At 45.3% G+C, this 22,274-nt stretch overlaps 2 pseudogenes; one reads left to right on the forward strand and one right to left on the reverse strand.

Moving 5' to 3' along the window:
* LOC112582596 overlaps window positions 1-19,654 on the forward strand; it is a 41,099-nt pseudogene extending 21,445 nt beyond the window's left edge.
* LOC112582598 lies at window positions 15,482-15,600 on the reverse strand (annotated as a pseudogene).
* Window positions 19,655-22,274: the final 2,620 nt, after the last annotated feature.

A 22,274-nucleotide genomic window follows, 5' to 3' on the forward strand; every position in this document is an offset into this window, starting at 1 on the left:
AGTCACTTCAGGGGAAATAGGCTTCATCTAGACTTGTGTCCAGAAACTCCGTGTTCCTCTCCAGTGGCGACAGGGATCTCGGGGTTGCGTTCAAGGTTCACCTGGGGAGTCAGGCCTCATCTCGAGTTGAAGCAAAGAACTCTGCTCTCCTCTGGAGTTGCAATGGGTATCTCCTGGAGCCCTTTTAGTGGCCTAAAGGGAGTCAAGCCTCCTATGGAGTTTTGAGAGGGAACTCGGGATTGCTCTCTAGGCTCTGCAGAAAAAGAAGGGCCTCATCTCACGACGACGATGACGGGGGAATCCCGTGGTTTTCTCGAGTTGCGGCGGGAAGTTTGGCGTTTCTCTCGAGTTATGACGGGGAATTCAGGGAGCCTCTCGTGTTGTCCCAGGGAAGTCCAGTCTGCATTTGAGTTGCGAGGGGGAACGTGGGATTGCTCTTGAGTCATGGCAGGAGAATCGGGCCTCAATTCGCGTTGAAGGGGGAATCTCGAGGTCTTTCTCAAGTTGTGGCAGGAAACTTTGGGTTCCCTCGAGTTGCGATGGTGACCTCAGGGAGCTTCTCATGGTGCCTATGGGAAGTCAGGAATCCTTTCAAGTTGTGAGGGGCCTCTCGCGATTCCTCTGAGGTCAGTGTAATGTAAGAGGGCCTCATCTCCAGTTGAGGCGGGAACCTCAGGGTTCCTCTCCTGTTCTGATGTGGATCTCGGGGTGTATCTGCAGTTTCAAACAGGGAGTCAGGTCTCGATTTGTGTTGAGGCATGGAACTCTGCTTTCCTCTCAAGCTGTAAAAGAGGTTTCAGGCCTCCAGTCGAGTTGAATTGGGGACCTGGGGCTTTTCTCGAATTTGCAACCGGGGTATCAGTCCTCCCTTCATGTTGTGAGTTGATTCTCGGGGTTCCATTTGAATCAGTGCAAGGGAATCAGGCCTTATCTCGAGCGGATGGGGAAATCTGTGTCTTTTGAATTGTGGCAAGACCCCCAGGTTCCTCTCCAGTTTCAATTTGAGACCGGCTTCCTCTTGAGAGGTGATGGGGACCCCAGCATTCCTTTCCAGATGAAGCAGGGGAATCGACCCTCATCTCGAGTTGAGGAGGGGGAAAACGGGGCTCTTCTTGAGTTGTGGCAGGAAATTCAGCATTCCTCTCAAGTGGGGACAGGTATCTTGGGAAGCTTCTGGGGTTTCATAAAGGGTGTCAAGTTCCCTTTTGAGATCCAAGAAGGAACGTGGGATTTCTTGGGAAACACTGCAGCGTAAAAGGACCTCATCTCGTGTGGAGGGAAGAATTTCATGGTTTTTGTGGAGTTGTGGCAGGAAGCTTAGGGTTCCTCTCGAGTTGTGTGGGGAGCTGGGGGACCCGCTTGTGTTTCCTCAGGAAGTCAGATCTGCTTTTGAGTTATGAGGGGAACCTTGGGATTCTTCTCACATCACTGCAGGGATGAGTAGGGCTTCATCTCGAGTTGAGGCAGGAACCTCAGGGTTCCTCTCCATTTCTGACATCAATCTCGGGGTTTCTGTGGAGTTTGAACAGGGGAGTCAGGCCTCGTCTTGTGTTGAGGCATGGAACTCGGCTTGCCTCTCGAGTTGTGAATGGGGTGTCAGGCCTCTCGTCGAGTTGGATTTGGAACCTGCGGCTTTTTCTGGAGGATGCACCTGGGGTGTCAGTGCCCCTTTGTGTTGTGACTTGATTGTTGGCGTTCCATTAGAATTGGTGCAGGGGCATCAGGCCTTATCTCGAGTGAATGGGGAAATCAGTGTCTTTGGGATTGTGGCATGACCCACGAAGGTTCCTGTCAAGTTTCAATGTGAGACTGGCCATTTCTTGAGGTGCGACAGGAACGTCGGGATTCCTTTCCAGTCAAAGCAGGGGAATCGACCCTCATCTCGAGATGAGGAGGGGCAAATGGGCTCAGATTGAGGTGTGCCGGGAAACTCAGTGTTCCTCTCGAGTGAGGACGGGTAAGTCGGGGAACTTCTGGAGTTTCATGAAGGGTGTTGAGTACCGTTTCGAGTTTCAGGAGGGAACGTGGGATTTCTCTCGAGACGCTGCAGTGGGAAAGGGCCTCATCTTGCGTTGAGGGGAGAATCCGTGGTTTTCCTCGAGGCTTGGCGGGAATTTGGGGGTTCCTCTCGAGTTGTGATGTGGACCTCACGGACCCACTCGTGTTGCCTCAGGAAAGTCAAGTCTCCGTTCGAGTTGCGAGGGACCTCTCGGGATTCCTCTCCAGTCAGTGCAGGGGCATAGGGCCTCATCTTGAGTTGAGGCTGGAACCTCAGGGTTCCTCTCCAGTTCTGACATGGATTTCGGGGTTCCTGTGGAGTTTCAACAGGGGAGTCAGGCTTCATCTCGTGTGGAGACATGGAAGTCCGCTTCCCTCTCGAGGTGTAAAAGGGGTGTCAGTCTTCCTTTCGAGTGGACATAGGGGTCTTGGGCTTTTTCTCAAGGTGCCACGGGGCTGTCACACCTCCCTTCGTGTTTTGTGTCAGTTCTTGGGGTTCCAGTCAAGTCCCTGCAAGGGAATCAGGCTTATCTGGAGTGGATGGGGAAATCAGGGTCTTTTCGAATTGAGGCACGACTCCCTGGGATGTGCTCGAGTTTCAAGGTGAGACCGGCCTCCTCTTGAGGGGCGACAGCAATGTCCAGATTCCTTTCCCAACGAAGCAGGGGAATCGACCCTCATCTCGAGTTGAGGAGGGGGAAAACGGGCTCTTCTTGAGTTGTGGCGTGAAACTCGGTGTTCCTCTCAAGTGGGGACGGGTATTTCGGGGACCTTCCTGAGTTGCATCAAGGGTGTCAAGTACCCTTTCGTGTTTCAAGAGGGAATGTGGGATTTCTCTGGAGACACTGCTCTGGGAAAGGGCCTCATCTCACGTTGAGGGGAGAATCTCGTGGTTTTTCTCGAGTTGTGGCGGGAAGCTTGGGGTTCCTCTCGAGTTGCCACAGGGACCTCAGGGACCAACTCGTGTTGCCTCAGAGTGGTAAGGTCTCTTTTCGAGTTGTGAGGGACACGTTGGAATTCCTCTAGAGTCACTGCCGGTGAATAGGGCCATGTCTAGAGTTCAGTCGGGAAACTCAGTTTTCCTTTCCGGCAGCAACAGGGATCTCAGGCTTCATATCAAGGTTCAACTAGGGAGTCAGGCCTCGTCTGGTGTTGAGGCATGGAACTCTGCATTCCTATCGAGTTTTCAAAGGGATGTCAGGCCTCTGGTGGAGTTCAGGTGGGGAATTTGGGCTTTTTCAAGAGGATAGGCTTGGGCGACAGGCCTCCCATCCTGTTGTGAGGGGATACTCGCTGTTCCATTGCAGCCGGTGCAGGGGAATCAGGACTTATCTGGCGTCCTTTTTCCTTGCAGCAGGATCCGCGGGGTTCCACTCGAGATTCAGTTGGTGACACAGGCCTCCTCTTGTGGTGCGAGGGGAAGTTGGGATTCTTCTTGAGCTGAAGCAGGGAATGGGCCCTCATCTCCAGATGAGGTGGGACACACAGGGCTCTTTTCAAGTAGTGGCGGGAAACTCGGCTTTCACCTTGAGTTGTGACGGGGATCTCTGGGCCCCCTTGAGTTGCATGAAGGGAGTCAAACCTTCTCTCGAGTTTTGAGAGGGAACTTGGGATTGCTCTCGAGGTGCTGCAGGAGAAAAGGGCCTCATCTCGCATTGACGGGGGAATCTCTTGGTTTGTCTCGAGTTGCGGCGGGAGGCTTGGGATTCCTCTCCAGGTACCACGAGGAACTCAGGGAGCCTCTTGTGTTGCCTCAGGGAAGTCAAGTCTCCATTCAAGTTGCGAGGGCGAGTGCAGGAGTGCTCTGGAGTCACGGCAGGGGAATCAGGCCTCAATTCGCATTGAAGGGGGAATCTCAAGGTGTTTCTCGAGTTGCGGCAGGAAGTGTGGGTTCCCTCGAGTTACCACGGGGACCTGAGGGAGCCTCTTATGTTGTCTCTGGGAAGTCAAGAATCCTTTCGAGTTGTGAGGGGCCTCTTGGGATTCCTCTCGAGTTGGTGCAGGCGACTAGGGCCTCATCTTGACTTGAGGCGGGAAACTCAGGGTTCCTCCATAAGGATGGTGTCATCTGCATATCTGAGGTTATTGATATTTTTCCCAGCAATCTTGATTTCAGCTTGTGCTTCATCCAGCCTGGCATTTCACATGATGTACTCTACATCTAAGTTAAATAAGCAGGGTGACAATATACAGCCTTGACATACTACTTTCCCAATTTGAAACCAGTCTGTTGTTCCATGTCCAGTTCTAACTGTTGCTTCTTGAACTGCATACAAATTTCTCAGGAGGCAGTAAGGTAGTCTGGTATTCCATTTCTTTAAGAATTTTCTACAGTTTGTTGTGATCTACACAGTCAAAGGCTTTGGAGTAGTCAATAAAGCAGAAGTAGATGTTTTTCTAGAAGTTACTTCCTGGTTAGGAAATAGCTGGGTGTAGCTACAGTAGAATCAATCAATTTCATAGAGAGATATTTTAACAGTTGTTCATATCTTGTGTTTTACACCAATGATTAGGGTGATGTTTTCATTGTTTTCATCGCTAGGGTGAACTTCTCAACTTTAACTGAAACATTTATATTATCCTCTAAAATTTTAGGGCAGTTTAAAAAATTTATGAAACATTTTATGTTACTGATTTTTTTTTTTTTTTTGTAAACTGGAGGAATGCTAGACAGAAAGTTACTTAGTGATAATATGAATTTTAATTTGGTAAGAGATGATAGTTGGAATTGAGGCTGAGACGTTTGCAAACTAATTTTTTCTTTGTTATTCGATATAACTTGCAAAATGCCAGAGTAGCAATTTTTAATATAACAATTTGTCTCCTTTTAAAATGTATATTCTTAAAAAGGATGGTGGAGATAAGTAGAAAATAGTTTAATGTAGTGACTTATTTTTCTCCAGCTGATCTGTTAATAAACCCAAGAGCCCAGTAACTGTTTTGTCCAAAATGGTCTAATGGCCCTTGCTAAAACTTTTCCTACTGTGATTCTGTGGGATTCTGCAGGGCATTCTCATTCTGGGACCATTCACCCTCCCTGTCGTAAGCAGGCAAGTGAGAATGTCAGTAACGCTGAAAACCATGCATAGACCCTACATTTTTTGAAAAATACATATTAATTGCAAATACTGATAATATGATTATTAATAGTGATAAACTATTTCCAGTGCACTTGACTGTGATCTGTGTGTAGTGACTTCACAGCTAAAATTACTGTTTGCAGCATGTGGTCCCTTTCAGCTTTGTTTTAAAGTAAAACAACTCACTGATTATTTTTCTTTCTGAAGAAGAAAGACTTGTGGTTCTATCTTAGAAAATTGACAACTTGGTTTTCTTTGACTTTTCTTTGGCCTTTTGGCTCCTCTTTACACTCTTTACTAATCCCCATGTGTGCATGCTAAGTCATTTCAGTCGTGTCTGACTCTTTGCAAACTTATGGACTGTATCCCCCAGTCTCCTTGTCCAAGGGATTCTCCAGGCAAGAATACTGGAGTGGGTTTCCATTGCCATCTTCCCAACCCAAGGATTAAACTGGGATCCCCTTGTATCCTGCATTGGCAGGTGGATTCTTTACCCCTAGTGCCACCTGGGAAGCCCCACTAATCCACATGGCAGGCTAATTCAGATTCGTGGTGCTGCCTTTTCTGCCTTTCTCAGGGACTGCACTTCTGTTTTTCCACAATCCATTTTGTGAAACTGGTTTTCTCCACCTTCATCTACTGGTGAAGAAACTGACCTTCCTCTATGTGAATCTAGGTGCAGAGGCTGCAGTGAGGCCTCAGGGGTTATGGGTTCTTGGGGATCTTCGTTTCCTATAGTGTCTTTGTGTTTCCTCCATAGAGAAGCCTGAGGTGCTGAGGCTGACCATCTGAAGTCTGTAGAGTGAAATCTCCTAGAAGGACAGGCTGGAAAGGAAGTTAGAGAGTAATGTGCTTGCTCCAGAAGTTTGTAGCAGAAACGTTAATAAGAAGGGATCCTTTCCAGTTATCTTTTCTCCTTATCTTCTCTCTCTTCATTTCCCTTTACTTATTTGATGCAACCCACCCCCACCACGGTGGTTTTTCTGGAGCCTCCTGGCATTTTATTCATATCTCTATCATATGAATTACTTAGGTTTAGATCTGATCTGTATCTACTATCTGTCTTCTGTGTAGACTACTAACATTTCAAGACCTTTGGATACAGTATATACTTAAATATTCAGTGAATAAATGAAGATATTTTGTTGAAAAAGATACAAATATTAATAAAATATCTACTTAGCACATGAATGCAAGTATTATATTTGATGTAATTCTGCGTGTGCTGAAAGAGACTGAGGACCATTTTAAGGGCTCATCACCAAGCTCCAAAGGTTACTTGATAGATTTATGCAGAGAGACTTAATTTTAGTTTTGAATTCGTGGAAAACAGGGTCAAGGTGTGAGACTGACTTGATCATTCTTGGTGCATCTTTGGAAAATCAAGGCCGTTATCTTCCTTTTTTGTAAAAAAAAATTTTAAGTATATATGTTTATTTGGCTGTTCCTGGTTTTAGTTGCAGCACATAGGATCTTCATTGCTACATGTGGGATTTTTAGTTCCTCAACCAGGGATCAAACCTGGGCCCCCTGCAGTGGGAACATGGAGTCTTAACCACTGGACTGCGGAAAGTCCCTTTTTTCTTTGTTTGAATAAATGCTTTCTGAAAAATTTAATTTTATTTATTTATTTCTGGCTGGGCTGGGTCTTTGTCACTATATGCAGACTTTCTCTAGTTGTGGTGCTGGGGCTTCTCATTGCAATGGCTTCTCTTGTTGTGGAGCATGGGCTCTAGGTACTCCAGCTTCAGTCATTGCAACTCGTGGACTTACTTGTCCCTTGGAATGTGGGATCTTTCTGAATCAGGGATCAAACTCCTGTCCCCAGTATTAGCAAGTAGATTCTTAACCACTGAACCACCAGGGAAGTCCAAGTCCATTATCTTTCTTTAAAAATGTGAATGGTCAAGAGATTGAACAGACAACTGATTTTAGAAAAGCAATTTGGGCACAGAAAATCCTGGAGGAAAATATAGAGGGATAGCTGGTAGAAACATGACAAACTTTTTGTATAGGAATCCTAAGACCTGTGTTTACTCGCTGGCTAAAAGAATGGTAATCCACCTTGGTTCCAAAAAAATATATGAGCAGCTTATGAATATGTGAGGTATACAAAAAGATGAGAGAGGGAAATAGATCAAATTGAAAGAAATTGAGTATAGCACTGAGGTGAACCAAAATGCTGAAATGAATTTCAGAAGGACTTGTAGTTTTTAAAGGTGGTTGACATTTATCCCTCAGGTTTAAGGTAGAAAGGGAAGTGGGAACACAGCTGGATCATGCCCCGTGGCTGTGAGATGAAAAGAAATAGTCTCAGAAGGACAACTCTTCTGTCCTCTAGTATCCAAAAGAAGTGTTTCTATGGCTTCTAAATAAAGGAGCTTCTGTGGGATGAAATATAGTGTGAAGTACATTCTCAACTGATTTCCATGTTTGTCCTGATGCTTGACTCCATGTTCACTTGAGGAAAAGCAGAGATTCTATAAGGGGCCAGGGGGTGTTATCTCTCAACCTGCCACCTGACACAGGAATAAAATGCTCTCAAGCAGATCAACCATGTCTCCTGGAGATGATTTTCCATGTTCAGTTTTTGTTAAATCAGCCCGTGTTCAGTTCAGTTCAGTCACTCAGTTGTGTCCGACTCTTTGTGACCCTATGAACCACAGCACACCAAGCCTCCCTGTCCATCACCAACTCCTGGAGTCCACCCAAGCCCATGTCCATTGAGTTGCATATCCTATCTTTTTTCTTCCTGTCCTCTCTACAGATGTAAACCTCATCCAGGTGTGATTTGTTTTGTAAGTCACTGGCTTATTTGTGATGATAAAGAGATCATTTTTGAAGCATATTTGGAATTGTGGAGCACCCAGAAATTTTTGTGAGGTTTTTGTTTTTTTTTTTTTATTTTTAATGGAGCATTTAAATTTTTGTCAGGAATGTTCTTTCTCCCACTCTACTTCAGACAATAATGTTTTTTTAAAACCAGTCTAGTTTCTTGGACTTCTAGTTGGATGGCTTCACTGACTCGAAGGACGTGAGTTTGAGTAAGTTCCAAGAGTTAGTGATGGACAGGGAAGCCTGGTGTGCTGCAGTCTCTGGGGTGGCAAAGAGTCAGACCTGACTGAGTTACTGAACTGAACTAAACTGACTTTCTTAATCCTTAGGAAGGGTGGGTGGAGGAGTTGGCAGTTTGAGATGTGCTCTTGAGAGCTCTCCCTGGGTCACTCTGAAAACACCTGTCCTGATGATGAAGAGGGACTGTCTGCGGATGCAGGGCTGACAGAAGGCAGTTCTGAAAAGCTCCCCAGTTCTGGGAGGAGGGGTGGGAGGCCAGTGCCCTGGTAGTTTGCACGAGGGGTCCACACTCTGAGGACACTGGAACACAGTGGGTTTCTCCCCTACCTGCCCACCGGCTCCTGACTGGCCCAGTACTCAGAGACCCTGCACTGGGCAGAGGCCAGCCTGTGTGTCCCTCGGTGGGCAGCCCTTTGTGAATTTTCATGCTTCCCTTTACTCTTTTGCTTCCCCTTCCTTCTTTTTCCTTCTTATTCTTCTTGTTTCCCTTCTCCTCGACATTTGTTTTTCCTTCTTCTCTTGATTATTCTCATTTTCCCCCCTTACTTTGTAGTTATTCTGTACATTCCTTTCACCTTAAAATCTGGACCCTCTAGAACTCCTGTGCTCCAGCTTATGATCTTGAAGAGAATATTTTGATGTATAAATTTCTCATAGGCATCATAACACACTGATTCAAGGAAGTAGTGAAAGAGGTGAGGGTGAGAGGATGAACTCAATTCAGATCAAAGTTTAGATGTAGGTGTTCAAAACAGTGGAATATTGATAACACTCTCTAGTTCTTTGTTTTGGTGAGGTGGTGACATTCTTTTTACCATCAGAATCCAGATGTTTGCTTTTTGGAGCAGGTTGCATGACCTAGGACTATTTAAAAAAAAAAAAAAAAAAACAGGAAACACTGTATGTGTCTCTAAGGGAAAGGCTATCTGTGACCCCCCTGGAGACCCTGTGGGCTCTGCCTGCATCGCCTGCATAGACAGACAATGAAGAGAAAATGTCATCATTTCTACAAAGCCCCAGGGTCTTGTCTCCAGTCTGTTGTTTTGGAGGATTTGAAGATGATTAAAACCAACAGAAAACAGAAGTGTTCTAGAGCCTGGATTTGCTTTAATATTAACTGTCCTCACTTTGATGTTAAAGATCTTTCTTCAAAAATGGCCAGCTCTAGTGTTGAGTTGAAAATAGAGATCTGTCAGTATAAGAGAAACATCTTTTGATTAACTTAGTGAAATATAGTATTTGGGAAAACACTTGTGTATTAAAGCTGCTTGTTAGTATTGTTGCCACAGTGATACCTGTTGGTGAGTGATTATGCCATGCTGTTCTCAGTGATTTTGTTCTGAAAGATGTACCCTGAACTTAGGTGCAGCCCTAGCAATGGCATGGTGACCTGTGCCCACCTCAGCACCCACTCTCCTGGGACTCCCGCTTTGTTTCCGTGGTTTCATCATTCTTTGTTCTCACCTTTCATCCCCTCCCACAACACTTAACAAATATTTCACACATCTACTGTGTGTCAGGCACTGTTCTAGGTGCTGGGGAGTCAGTAATGAAAAGAATCTACAAAGTATCTGACTTCATAGAGTTTGATTTAGTCAAGTAAGATAGAGAAATAAGTCGGCAAACAAGTGAATTCTATAGCATTTTGTTTGAGGATCGACTTTGTGGAGAGAGCAACAGGGAATGGGGTGCTCTATGGAGCAGGGAGAAGGAGGGTGTGTATTCAGAGATCCCCACACACCCAGATCCCCTGGAGGGAGCAGGACTGTGTGCACAGGGCAGCAGGAAGGCTAGTGTGGCCAGAGTGTGCTTAGCAGGTGGGGACGGCACAGAGGGTGGGGCGGCAGGAGAGGAGAAGCCCAAAGGTGGCTCGTGGGGCCCAGGTGGAGACCATGCTTTAATCCAGGTGAAATGAACTTTCAATGAAGGTTAGCAATACGTTGTATGATTTAAACCATGAATGCCTTTTACTTTTTCTGTGCATTGTCACATATGTAAACTAAAATGCTGCTAAATTAGAAAAGTCTGAGGTATCCCCAAGAGTGACTGCTACGTGTTGTCAGGCATCTGGTCTGTGTGCCAGTCTGGGATGGGGAGAAGTGGGACAGTGGGGAGACAGACTTGTCTTTGTCTCCCTACCAGCTGTGTCTGGGCCTCAGTTCCTCACCGCGATGCAAGGATGGGTAGGAGAAGTCATTCTCTGACTCCAATCTATGATCGCTGGTAGTTCCTGGAGGCTCTTTTATGTCTTTATTTTTGTAACTCCCATGTAAGCTTCACAGAAAGCATCCCCTAGCTTAAAAAACAGAAGGAAATGTAGCCTTGGCTATCCCTTAGGTTCTCTTTATTATTATTATTTTTTTTTTTTACTTTACAATATTGTATTGGTTTTGCCATACATCAACATGATTCCGCCCCGCATCAAGAAGCTGCAGTCCCATAGATTCTGTCTCAGATGACGATCATTCAGTGCCTCTTAGCGAGGGCACATTATCTCTTGTTGAAAGTGCAAAGTCAACTGTCAAAAGTCAGATACGGTGCCCAGGACCCCGTCCTTCCTGGCTAGGGAGTTGGCTTCCATCACTGTACAGACTTAAGAGAATAATATGAACAGTGACTGTCTTAGTAGATACTTCCTGACATAAAATAGAAACTAGCTATTGAGATAAGTAATCATGACTGATGTGTAAAGAAGGGCAAAGTGCTAATCTAATTTTAAAAATACCTAATGACATGAGCGTGTCATTTTGTGTTTTACATGTACTGAAAAGGGATCATGTCCTCATAGCATGTAAGTATAGCTGGAAAATAGCCTGGGTGTGTGGGTGCTTATTGTGGTTGCAGGTATATTGTAGTTAGTTTCATTTTCTGGGCAAAGAAATGGGAACATCAGGGGCAGCTGGGTTTTGCAGCACCAACCGCACCTGGAGCCCGGGGGCGAAAGGAGAGGGGAGGCAAAAAGACGAAAGCACCCGGTATTCCCAAGTGGTCTCACATCCAGTACTAACCAGGCCCGACCCTGCTTAGCTTCCGAGATCAGATGAGATCAGGCCTATTCAGGCTTGTAGGTAGAGGCGGCTGCTGCCAGGAGCCCTGAAAGCCCTGCGCTGCGTCTCAACTTCACTCTGACCTGCCTGCTGGTCAGGAGAGCCAGGCGCACTTCTCCCCTGACATGTGCTGTACATGCGCCGCAGGACCCACCACCAGACTCCGGGCAGCCAGGGCGGGCAGCTGGGCGGCCGGCCGAAGCCGCCCGGCCCCCACACACTGCCACCCTTGGCCAGCACCCGCGTCTGGAAGCCTTCTGGGACCCAGAGCAGGCGGCTGGGAGTGTGTGGGGGTGCTGGGAGATTGGGTGAGGGGCGAGGAGGTCTCAGCGCTCTCCCATCCTGGGCCTCTCCAGGCCCGCCCTATCCCATTCGCTGCATAGGGCCACGTGGCCCCGGAGGTGTCTGGCTTGGCGGCCCGCAGCTGCCAGCAGCGCGCGGTCCTCTGAGCCTCCTTTGGGCCTAGGTGCAGTCCAGCCGGGGCCCGGAGCACCCATCATGCCCTGCACCTGCCCGGTGCCCAAACGCACGGGGAGCCACCAGCGTGGTTGACTGGAGAGTGTCAGCCCCGCCCCTTTGCCCTACCGAGACTCCCCCTTGCTCCACGCCACCCCCCAAGCGCAGGACCTTCCTGAGAGAGCAGATGAGCGACAGGCAAGCACACGGACAGACACACAGACACTCACACGCAGCCAGGCCAAGTGAGACAGACGACAGACGCAAGTTCGCCGGCAAGAGCCAGAGTCATAGCACCTGGGAGAGGCCGGGGGCAGAGGAAGGGATGGGAGGCCCGGTATCAGGAAACACAGAGCCAGAAAGAGACGAAGGTTCAGAGACAGACTCAAAGATGGCGAGGGGGAGACAGACACGTGTGCAAGCACACACAACGCACACAGACACACACACACGGAGGCACAGACAGAGAGAGGGAGACACAGAGCCACTGACAGACGGAAAACGCGAGACAAACATGGGAGAGAGAATGGCATCCGATCCGAGACAGACACACTGGCACCCACCATGACATACCTCAGAGAGAGGCTGTGAGGAAGTAGCAGCTTCCCCAAAGGAGGGGCGTCAGCCTTGGGCTGAGCCCAGGCTGGACATGGTGCCCTGGGGCTGGCAGTCACCAGTAGGGTCTCCAAGACTTCTTCGCAGCTGAGATCTCAAAGGTCCCCTTCGGCTTGGCTACCTTAGGCAAGACCCAGACCCCGTCCCCAGGTCAGAGGGTGAGTGAGTGAGAGTGTGTGTGTGAGTGTGTCGGTGGGCAAGGGTATAGTTGGGTCGACGGGGTTCGGGTAGATACTCAGAATGGAGGGTGGAGTGCGTGGAGGTCAGGGGATGGGAAGCCTGTGTGGTCCTCTTGATGCCTCTCTCTCTCTCTCTCTCTTTCTCTGTCTCTGATACCTGGGGTTTCCGGCTCTTGACCCATCTCAGAGGCTGGGTGTGTGTTTGTGTATTTGTGTCTGTGTGTCTCTGTGGGTGTGTGCTTGAGTGCACGCAGCATGTGCGGTCGCCTGTGAGGATGGGGCTGGGGTTGATGGTGGGGCTGGTGGTGGGGAAGCCTCCGGGATTGACTGAGGCTTGCCCAGTTCAGTTCAGTTCAGTCGCTCAGTCGTGTCCGACTCTGTGCGACCCCATGAATCGCAGCACACCAGGCCTCCCTGTCCATCACCAACTCCCGGAGTTCACCCAGACTCACGTCCATCGAGTCAGTGATGCCATCCAGCCATCTCATCCTCTGTCCTCCCCTTCTCCTCCTGCCCCCAATCCCTCCCAGCATCAGAGTCTTTTCCAACGAGTCAACTCTTCACATGAGGTGGCCAAAGTACTGGAGTTTCAGCTTCAGCATCATTCCCTCCAAAGAAATCCCAGGGCTGATCTCCTTCAGACTGGACTGGTTAGATCTCCTTGCAGTCCAAGGGACTCTCAAGAGTCTTGTCCAACACCACAGTTCAAAGGCATCAATTCTTCGGTGCTCAGCCTTCTTCACAGTCCAACTCTCACATCCATACATGACCACAGGAAAAACCATAGTCTTGACTAGACGAATCTTTGTTGGCAAAGTAATGTCTCTGCTTTTGAATATGCTATCTAAGTTGGTCATAACTTTCCTTCCAAGGAGTAAGTGTCTTTTAATTTCATGGCTGCAGTCACCATCTGCAGTAATTTTGGAGCCCCAAAAAATATAGTCTGACACTGTTTCTACTGTTTCCCCATCTATTTCCCATGAAGTGATGGGACTGGATGCCATGATCTGCGTTTTCTGAATGTTGAGCTTTAACCCAACTTTTTCACTCTCCACTTTCACTTTCATCAAGAGGTTTTTTAGTTCCTCTTCACTTTCTGCCATAAGGGTGGTGTCATCTGCATATCTGAGGTTATCGATATTTCTCCCGGCAATCTTGATTCCAGCTTGTGCTTCTTCCAGTCCAGCGTTTCTCATGATGTACTCTGCATAGAAGTTAAATAAGTAGGGTGACAATATACAGCCTTGACAAACTCCTTTTCCTATTTGGAACCAGTCTGTTGTTCCATGTCCAGTTCTAACTGTTGCTTCCTGACCTGCATACAAATTTCTCAAGAGGCAGATCAGGTGGTCTGGTATTCCCATCTCTCTCAGAATTTTCCACAGTTTATTGTGATCCACACAGTCAAAGGCTTTGGCATAGTCAATAAAGCAGAAATAGATGCTTTTCTGGAACTCTCTTGCTTTTTACATGATCTAGTGGATGTTGACAATTTGATCTCTGGTTCCTCTGCCTTTTCTAAAACCAGCTTGAACATCAGGAAGTTCATGGTTCACGTATTGCTGAAGCCTGGCTCGGAGAATCCTGAGCATTACTTTACTAGCGTGTGAGATGAGTGCAGTTGTGTGGTAGTTTGAGCATTCTTTGGCATTGCCTTTCTTTGGGATTGGAATGAAAACTGACCTTTTCCAGTCCTGTGGCCACTGCTGAGTTTTCCAAATTTGCTGGCATATTGAGTGCAGCACTTTCACAGCATCATCTTTCAGGATTTGTAATAGCTCAACTGGAATTTTATCACCTCCACTAGCTTTGTTCATAGTGATGCTTTCTAAGGCCCACTTGACTTCACATTCCAGGATGTCTGGCTCTAGGTGAGTGATCACACCATTGTGATTATCTGGGTCATGGGAATCTTTTTTGTACAGTTCTTCTGTGTATTCTTGTCACCTCTTCTTAATATCTTCTGCTTCTGCTAGGTCCATACCACTTCTGTCCTTTATCGAGCCCATCTTTGCATGAAATGTTCCCTTGGTTTCTCTAATTTTCTTGAAGAGATCTCTAGTCATTCCCATTCTGTTGTTTTCCTCTATTTCTTTGCATTGATCACTGAAGAAGGCTTTCTTATCTCTTCTTGCTATTCTTTGGAACTCTGCATTCAGATGCTTGTATCTTTCCTTTTCTCCTTTGCTTTTCGCTTCTCTTCTTTTCACAGCTATTTGTAAGGCCTCCCCAGACAGCCATTTTGCTTCTTTGCATTTCTTTTCCATGGGGATGGTCTTGATCCCTGTCTCCTGTACAATGTCACGAACCTCATTCCATAGTTCATCAGGCACTCTATCAGATCTAGGCCCTTAAATCTATTTCTCACTTCCACTGTATAATCATAAGGGATTTGATTTAGGTCATACCTGAATGGTCTAGTGGTTTTCCCTACTTTCTTCAATTTAAGTCTGAATTTGGCAATAAGGAATTCATGATCTGAACCACAGTCAGCTCCTGGTCTTGTTTTTGCTGACTGTATAGAGCTTCTCCATCTTTGGCTGCAAAGAATATAATCAATCTGATTTCGGTGTCGACCATCTGGTGATGTCCATGTATAGAATCTTCTCTTGTGTTGTTGGAAAAGGGTGTTTGTTATGACCAGTGCATTTTCTTGGCAAAACTCTATTAGTCTTTGCCCTGCTTGCCCAGGGAGCCTCAGACAGAGACCAGATGGTCATCTGGGTTCCTGGGAGCTGAATGTGGAGGGGCTCCCAGGCCACGCAAGGGCAACCCAGGTGTGCCGCGGGAGTCAGAGCCCCTGCCACCCACCCAGGGAGGGGCTGGGGCTTCAGGGACCCAACAGTAGGGACGCTGGTGCCTTCCAGGCCCACCGGCTGGCTGGCTGGCTGGCCGGCCGGCCGGCCGGCTGGACAACCTAAAGGCAGGCGATGGCTCTGAGCATGGTGGGGTGCCAGGGGTCAGGGGCAGGTGGGTTTTTCAGCGCTAAATGTGCCTGGGGCCTGGGGGCAAAAGGAGAGGGGAGGCAAAGAGACGACAGCACCCAGTATTCCCAAGCAGTCTCACACCCAAGTACTAACCAGGCCAGACCCTGCTTAGCTTCCGAGATCAGACGAGATCGGGCCTGTTCAGAGTGGTATGGTTGTGGACAGAGGCAGCTGCTACCAGGTGCCCTGAGAGCCCTGCGCTGTGTCTCCATTTTGGTCTGACCTGCCTGCTGATCAGGAGAGCCAGGCGGACTTCTCCCCTGACTTACTCAAACTCACGTCCATTGATTTGGTGTTGCCATCCAACCATCTCATCCTCTGTCTTCCCCTTCTCCTCCTACCACCAGGGTCTTTTCCAATGAGTCAGTTTTTTTGTATCAGGTGGCCACAGTATTGGAGCTTCAGCTTCAGCATCAGTCCTTCCAGTGAATATTCAGAACTGATTTCCTTTAAGATTAACTGGTTTGATCTCCTTTCAGTCCAAGAAACTCTCAACACCACAGTTCAAAAGCATCAATTCTTCAGTGCTCAGCTTTCTGTATTGTCCAACTCTCATATCCATACATGACCACTGGAAACCATAGCTTTGACTAGACGGGCCTTTGTTGGCAAAGTAATGTCTCTGCTTTTTAATATGCTGTCTAGGTTGGTCATAACTTTTCTTCCAAGGAGCAATCATCTTATAATTTCCTGGCTGCAGTCACCACCCGCAGTAATTTTGGAGCCCCCAAAATAGTCTGTCACTCTTTCCACTGTTTCCCCATCTATTTGACATGAAGTGATGGAATCTGATGCCATGATCTTAGTTTTCTGAAGGTTGAGTTTTAAGCCAACTTTTTCACTCTCCTTTTTCACTTTCATCAAGAGGCTCTTTAGTTCTTCTTCACTCTCTGCCATAAGGGTGGTGTCATCTGCATATCTGAGGTTATTGTTATTTCTTCCAACAATTTTGATTCTAGCTTGTGCTTCATCCAGCTGAGCATTTCTCATGATGTACTCTGTGTATAAGTTAAATAAGTAGGGTGACAATATACATCCTTGATGTACTCATTTCCCTTTTTGGAATCAGTCTGTTGTTCCATGTCCAGTTCTAACCATTGCTTCCTGACCTGCATACAGATTTCTCAAAAGGCAGGTCAGGTGGTCAGGTGTTCCCATCTCTTGAGGAATTTTCCACAGTGTATTGTGATCCACACAGTCAAAGGCTTTGGCATAGTCAGTAATGCAGAAGTAGATGCTTTTCTGGAACTCTCTTGCTTTTTTTGATTATCAAGTGGATGTTGGCAATTTGATCTCTGGTTCCTCTGTCTTTTCTAAATCCAGCTTGAACATCAGGAAGTTCATGGTTCATGTACTGTTGAAGTCTGGCTTGCAGAATTTTGAGCATTACTTTGCTAGGGTGTGAGACAACTGCAATTGTGCAGTAGTTTGAGCATTCTTTGATATTGCCTTTCTTTGGGATTGGAATGAAAACTGACCTTTTCCAGTCCTTTGGCCACTGCTGAGTTTTCCAAATTTGCTGGCCTATTGAGTGCAACACTTTCACAGCATCATCTTTTAGGATTTGAACTAGTTCAACTGCAATTCCATCACCTGGCACTAGCTTTGTTCATACTGATGCTTACTAAGGCCCACTTGACTTTTTCATTCCAGGATGTCTGGCTCTAGGTGAGTGATCATACCATCATGATTATCTGGGTCGTGAAGATCTTTTTTGTATAGTTCTTCTGTGTATTCTTGCCACCTCTTCTTAATATCTTCTGCTTCTAAATAAAACTTAGCTATAACAAAATATTTCAGAAAGGCTAAAGTATGAAGAGAAGTGAAATTAGGCCCAACACATGCAAATCAAAAAAGCAAGGGTTATGATCTTGACATGTGACAACTTAAAATTCAGGCCAGGAACATTATGTGAACAACAACAAAACAATGAATACATTCTTAATACTAACAGCTACCATTCACAATGAAATTATAATAGATTTGAATTTTGTCCCTCAAAATACAGATGCAACTATGTAAGAAAGAAACTACATAGTAGTTACAAGGATAGACAAGCACATTGATAAGAGTAACTTTAAACCACTTTGGTCAAAAGAGATCAAGAAGAAAAATACAAATAAGGATTTAGAATATATAAACAGAACAGAATGTATAATGTATAGTTATATCCTGTCTTCTCAAGGTACATGAACTATTTATGACTATTAAGTCACAACAAAAATGTCAAACAATGTCATAACACAAACTTATTTCCTCATCTCATGCATTAAACTATTAATGGATTTTAAAAAAAAAACAGTTGTGAACTTATAACCTATGACAGAGAAAATCAGAGTTTACACACTGAAACTTGGCATGTTCCTTTCATTGTATTACAGATGGTTTTGACTAAAAACTTGGGTCTCAGAAAAACTTTTTCCAAAATATTTAAATGTACAAAAATCTAAAGAGCACACATATTTATCATGATCCACTTGGAATAATTTTGTGGTCTACTCAACATCTTGTTAATATGTATAAAATGTGGTGGGCTGGTTTAGGTGTGTATTAAGTCATGCTTGGTCATTTGTTCACTTATGAAGATTTTCTGTTTTCTCTGTTGATATATATATTCATATGTAAGGGTTAGTTTGATGGCTCATTGTCCAGAGGAATAAAATAACCGATAATCATGGAGGACATTAGGATTTCTCTGATGTGATTTCTTTTAACTAATTAAGTTGACTGCCTCAGGTCTCAGGTGTGACACACAGAATCTTCTCTGCATCATTCAGGATCTCTTATTGCAGCTCACAGACCCTCTAGTTGTGGTGCATGGACTCAGTAGCTGCAGCTCAGTTGCCCCGTGACATGTGAGGCTTGAGTTCCTGGATCAAGGATCAAACCCATGTCCCCTGCATTGGCAGCTGGATTCTTTACCACTGGACCAACAGGGAAGTCTCTCTAATGTGACTTTAATGCATAAAAAGTTGCTTCTAAAAAAGATACAAGCTTTTCAAATATAAGATGGCACTGCCTCTGTTCTAATCCATTCCCTGTTGTTTCTGAGCTTTAACTACTCATAGCCAGCTGTATGGGGGAGGGAAAGCCCTGCTGGAGACACATCCTCTTGGCCCAGCAGGACGAAGCTCACAGCTCGACTCTGGCGGAAGAGACTATGGCCTCTGCTTCTCCCAGTCCCCTCTGCCTTTAATACTTTAAGTATCTGGTGCTTTCACCACTTCTGAAACTGCAACACTCCTCTAACTGAGTTAATCGATCAAGATACACTCACTCTTCTCATGGCTTGTAAGATTTTTTTAATTAAAGAACTTTTTATTGTCAGAGCTCTTAACATCCTTGATCACTGGCAATCCATGAAAACTATTAAACAGAAGACTGGCATGAGTGTGCAGAAAGCTTCAGGTGGAGCTTTGATTTCAAGTGGAGAATTATCCTTTGATTATTACAATTTAAAGGGTTGTAACAGGAAATTCACCTGTTTCCATATTAAGCCTATCAATTTAGTGATTAGATATCGCCTTTGCCAAATGTCTTTAGATAAATTGGCAGATATGTGCACTTATTGGCATAGAACTAGGATGTGGCAGTAACATGAGTGAGTTGTCTATTTTTCCGGTATTAAGCAGATTTTTCAAATTTATTCAGGTGAGTCATGAAAGAGACAGACTGTGGGTTTCTCTCCGCCGTGGAGGCCTGTTCTTGGGATTTGTGTTTGTGGAGAGCGTGAAAGCTGTGACACCTGGCAGCTGCCGCATTGACGTTCCCAGCTCAGCTCAGTCTTTGTCGATGGGGAGCAGCTGCGGTGAAGGCAGAGCACACCTGCTGCCTGCAGGACATGAAATCTGCTCTGTGGACAGTCACTATTGTTTGAGGTGGTCAGACACTTTTCACAGCTGTTTTATGGCAGTTTATACTTTCTTTTTGTCTTTTTCACACAGCTGTGGTGAACTTGGACAATTCTGTGGTTGACCTGAAGACCTTTCAAGATCTGTATAAGAATGTGAGTAACAGGAGGTTTTCTGTGTGAAAATCTGACACACGCACAGTTCTTGTCAATGTCCACATCTGGGCTCATTGCCTCCATGTCCTCTGAGGAAGTTTGATACAGGGGCACTGAATTTACATAAGTCTGGATTTATTAAAATTTATACTTTGTAGAAATGTATTGAATAAATGCATGGTCTCATAGTTTTAAAAATTGTGATTCAAAACATGTTGTATGTGCCATCTTTCAGATTCCTTCTTTTGAAATATAATCAATGCTTAGGCAGAAGGTAATTTGAGAGGAACATTGTGTGATGTGCTGATGCATTTACTCTTGATGTGAAAACCCTCAGTAGCTGCTATTATTGCTCTATTTTACAGATGAGGAAACTTGGCAGAGAGAGTCCACACCACCTGCCCAAGTCACACATGCTGTGTTGTGGTGAAGTGGGATGTGATTTCGTTCTGTCTCTGTTTCTCTGTCTGCCACAGTTTCCTTCACTGAGCGTCAGGACATGGTATCTTTTTCCTAGTACCACTTTCTCTTAAAAAGGTGGCAGGAAACCAGCATGAGGAGAACCGACCAGGGCATGTGCTCTGGGGAAGTACAGTCTGGGGAGGGGGGGGCTGTGTGAAATGACTTTTGCTGGGGCTTGGCATTAAGTAACATTGATTCATGTAGTAAGAAAGCGATTCTCTCTTCAATGTGCTTGATTGAATCTAGGAAAGTCTCAGTGTGACCATTTTCTTCCTTGGTTTCTGTTCTTGCCTGTGGTCTGCCTGGTATTTAAGCCTCTGTGTTTAAATGGGACCTGATTTTGTTGCTTCTGGGCTTTTTGACCCCCTTCCTCAACCTCTCCCTTGAGGACAGGGTGTTCCACCTGTATGTCTGTTCTTAGATTCGGTACTTTTAAAGCACATGTCCACATTGATGTCCCTGTGAGGCCAGAACCTTCATGGGCAGGTATTTCTCATGAAGCATCACCCAGGCCACAGGTGAAATACACAGCTGTGGTGAACGCAGTGCTGGTATCTGGTGCCCATTGTGGGCACAGGCGTGTGACTCATTAATGAACTGGAGAGGAAAGCATGAGTGTTTTGTTACCTGGTTGTCACTACATGATGGAAAACTTGGAAAAAATGGAACTGTTTAGAGGTGTACAGAGCTTTCATTTCCCTCATCCTTCCTGCCAACCCACTCTCAACCAAGAACCATGTGGAAGAAACAAGGAAACACCAGGGAGAACAATGTCTTCAACAGGTTGTAACCATGTCAGACTTCACTGATGTCTGTGTAACTGTATCTCATACACATATTCCATGTACTTATGTACATGTCTTTCTGCAGATACATAGGGTATATGTCTGTACATTATATGAAGGCATGAATGTTTTATTTTAAGATGGTATATCCATGTGCCGAAACATATACAGAAAAAAAAAAACAGAACATTGGGGACAACTGTATTTATAAGGAGAGTTTATTTTGCAGTGATTTAGAGTATTTTCTTTGGGAGATTTTTGCCTTTAAAGTAAAGTAACTTCACAAAATAGAAATTTCTGACTGTGGAAAAACCAGATAGCTACCCAGAATTTCTTACCATCATACTCCATGAAAGGAGAACCAGCACCAACTGAAACTGGTTACATTTGTGGTTTTCTTTATATTGTTGATGTCATTAAATCTGATGGTTCAGACTTTTACTGTGTCAGGAAAACAATCATTTTGTGATAGGAGTGGTTCACAGTGATACTGGTTTAGGTGGGAATATTCTGGATTGTTTTGATCACTATCTTCAGTAGAGGAACTTAAAGCATCCCTTATAAATAAGAGATGCCTTGTGTAATAATATTTGCCTTGTATACAAACAGAACTCATACTAATTCCTGAGTCATGTCCATTAATATACAAGGCCAAAGATGGCAGAACTATTTCTTTTATCCACAACAACATCCCGAGCACTTAGATTCAGGTAGTACTGGGCACATAGGAACTATTCAGTAAATGTTAAATGGATCAGTCAGTCAGCTCAGTTGCTCAGTCATGTCTGACTCTGCAACCCCATGGACTGCAGCACAGTAGGCTTCCTTGTCCATCACCAATTCCTGGAGCTTGCTGAAACTCATGTCCATCAAGTCGGTGATGCTATCCAACCATGTCATCCTCTGTCCTCCCCTTCTGCCTTCAATCTTTCCCAGCACCAGGGTCTTTTCCAATGAGTCAGCTCTTCACATCAGGTGGCCAAAGTATTGGAGTTTCAGCTTCAACATCAGTCCTTCCAATGAACACTCAGGACGGATCTCCTTTAGGATGGACTGGTTGGATCTCCTTACAGTCCAAGGGACTCTCGGGTCTTCTCCAACACCATAGTTCAAAAGCATCAGTTCTTCGGCTCTCAGCTTTCTTTATAGTCCAGCTCTCACATCCATACGTGACTACTGGAAAAACCATAGCCTTTACTAGATGGACCTTTGTTGGCAAAGTAATGTCTCTGCTTTTTAATTATTTTAATAATAAAAATGACATATTTTAATATGTTGGTCATAACTTTCCTTCCAAGGAGCAAGCATCTTTTAATTTCATGGCTACAGTCACCATCTGCAGTGATTTTGGAGCCCCCCCAAAATTAAGTCAGCCACTGTTTCCACTGTTTCCCCATAAATTCCTTACTAATAGGATTTTCATATTCCATGCTTAGCATGATGGTTTATGTATAATATAATAATTACTAGTTAATTAAAGAACGATCTGAGAGTTGTACTATTTTTTGCTCTTGGTATGGTTTTATCAATGAAAGAGATGAAAATGGTGAATGTCACTATTTCAAATACTGCACTTTTTTGAAT

The sequence above is a fragment of the Bubalus bubalis genome, chromosome 1, assembly GCF_019923935.1.
Source record: "Bubalus bubalis isolate 160015118507 breed Murrah chromosome 1, NDDB_SH_1, whole genome shotgun sequence".
Taxonomy (NCBI): domain Eukaryota; kingdom Metazoa; phylum Chordata; class Mammalia; order Artiodactyla; family Bovidae; genus Bubalus; species Bubalus bubalis.